We start from the raw sequence: 2,916 nt of genomic DNA, 5'->3' as shown, positions 1-2,916 counted from the left end.
GATTCATTAGTTTTTTACTTTATTTTCCTTCTTTTTGTTCTTCCACTTTTCTCTTTCTTTTTCACACTTGTGGTTATTATTTAGAGATTTATTTTTATTTTTATTTGCCGGTCCATGTTTTTTCTTTTTTCTTTCATTTTTCTTTTCTTTTTTCTTTTCTTCTTTCTTTTTTTGGTAGTTGTCACCAAATTTTTTTCTCCCCTTTTTCTTATCCTTTTTTATCTCCAATGACGGTGGAATGGATGCTCAATCTACAACAAACTGTAAAGTGGAGACCAGTTGCACTGGCATACTGGGCGGTAGAGGAGGGAGATGTGGGATGCATGCTGGGAATAGGGACGGAGGAGGACAGCACTGGTGGTGGGAATGCCCCTCATTCATTGTCACTATGTACCATAAATGATGCAGTGAGAGATTTGTAATGCACTTTGGTCACAATAAAAATTTAAAAATATATATATAAAAGAATATTAGAACATGTATCTTGTAGATATCTTTTCAATATATCATCTGATTTGATAACTATAATCTTCATGGATACTAGGAAATTATTTTAAAATAAATTCTTTAATTGAATCACAAAAAAAAGAACTAGAATGCCTGTGGTGACAGGATTCATTGTATTTTTCTTGAGGTTCCAGCAATGCATAATTGAATAATGGCATGCTGTCTTCATCTTTCTCATTTATTTACTCTCAGAACATAGTTCAAGCTGGACAAGGTTTGATTGTGTTGTTGCTTGCACACCTCTTTACTGAAGGATAATACATAATCTATAAATAAAATTGGAATTAAGGGGTATTGGGAGGTTATGGCTAGTCCTGAGCAACTTCTTATTTTTTTCTTATTTTTTAAATATAATTTTTATTTTAATTATAGTGGCTTACATATCGTTCACAGTAACATTCCAGGTACATATTTACATTGAATCAGGGGAATTCCCACCACCGAATTGTCCTCCTGCTCCCATCCTGCCTCCCATATCCTCCACTCTCCCCCGCCAGGGGCTGCTAGAATGCGAGGTCCCTTCTGTGTCTAGTTTATTACTTAGTGGTCTTATAACTGTTTGGTCTTGGTGCCTCCATTACTGCCCCCTCTTATTGGGAGGCGGGACTAGAAAGTTCAAGTTATGTGGTCTTGTTTGAGGAAGAGAAAGGTAATATAGTGGGGTAAAAATCAACTACGCCGACTATGAGCAGAGTCATTCTAGAGGCTCTCATCCTTGGTTTGAGGGACAAAGGGGAAAAGAAGGTGAAACACCACAACAGTTCAAAAAGAGGAATCAAATAAGATATCCAGTGAGCACTGCAGCACTAAAAATATGCACCACATAGTTGCCATGGTCTTGAGATAGGAAATATGACAAGGTGCAAAGAGGAAGAAGAGAAAAGAAGAAAGAAAATGTAAATATATAATTTAGAAAAAAAGGACAACTACTTCAATATCTACCCCAAAACAAAGAAATCGACAAAAACTAGATAAAAAATAATAACAAATAAAAAAATAAAATAAAAAAAGAAGGATTATTTAGTGTTTTTGTCTCCCCCCACCTTGCATAGGCACAGTAAATATTGGGGTCATCCGAAACGGAAATCACCTTGGCCTAAGAGATACAGGGTTTCTCTACCCTTGGAATATATTGTCATGGGATTATCTATAGACTCCTTTCACATTCATTTACTCTCCCCTTGGTGTTTTTGTGCTGTATGGAAGACTTCTGCTCTGATCTGGATGATAAAAACAGACCTCTAAATCTAGAGGCCTCAGTCTGTTCACAGGTCAAGGAGTGGAACTTATGATGAAGACTTTCTCTGTGATTTTAGAAGTCCTATTTCGTCGATGTCATTTTAATCTGTCTTCTGTGGTTAGTGATCTTGGCCCTTGCACTGAAACTCAGATGGAGCCTGGAATATCGTCTTTCGTTATGTTTCCAGAAGACCCGTTCAGTTGCAATTGCCTCAGTCAGAGCTCTGGAATTAGAGGTCATGATTGTTATGCAGGACGTAGTCCAAACCCTAGACTAGGGCTTTCTTGCTGGTCCCAGAATACATACTGCCCGGTCATGGTTCTATCAGCCAGTCATCTGTAGATCACGTTCTTGGCTTTTGCACAGCCCATAGTGTGGTGAGTCTTCTGATTTTGTTTTATCATTAGTTGGTAAGGTAGGATAACCTGTTCTTATGTCCATTTGTTCCCAATTTCCTCGTTGTCAGGATATCATATTAGAACTGGCACATGTTGGAGATCGAGTTGTATTCAGGATGTTCCAGATGGGCTTTGGTTCCTGTAGCTGTTGTGAAGAACTGTGTCGATTCTATGTCTGGGATTCAGGATTCAAGTCTGGACGGTCGGTGAATAATCTTCTGGAGTCTAAGATGGATCCACATGGCATATTTTCAAGGTGGAAGATTCCCCTGTATTGTAAATAAGTATGAGTTCTTATCCCTAGTAGATAAGAGCTTGTTTATATACGTGAGATTTCCCCTTTTTTAGTGTGCCTTTTGCAGGAAGAAACGGTGCTTCATTATATTGACGGTGCATTTGGGGGTGAAAAGAACAGAGAAACAAGTCACACACCCAAAAAACATAAAAAAAGAAATAAAAGTATATATTTGCTCACATATGTATAGTGAAAAATGATTTTAAGTAAAATGAAATAAAAAATAAAGAGGTAGTGTTATACAGGTCTTATACTTATGATGGAAGTATAGATTTCCCCACTGCCTTTTGAGATTTTCTTGTGGGGTGTGGGTTCCCAGGCACCTTTTCATCACACACCCTGCCCTTCCTGAGATTGATAAAAGATTTGAGGGGAGGTCTTGTGTAAAGTTCTTGTATTGGGAGTCCTTTTAGGGCTAAGTTCGGTATCAGCAACAGTCCACGTTAGGATAAGTTGGTAGGGAGAGCCACACAGCA

This window comes from Suncus etruscus, chromosome 7 (genome assembly GCF_024139225.1).
Source record: "Suncus etruscus isolate mSunEtr1 chromosome 7, mSunEtr1.pri.cur, whole genome shotgun sequence".
Lineage (NCBI taxonomy): Eukaryota > Metazoa > Chordata > Mammalia > Eulipotyphla > Soricidae > Suncus > Suncus etruscus.
The sequence above is the reverse complement of the archived record's forward strand: the minus strand, read 5'-3'. Positions refer to the sequence as shown.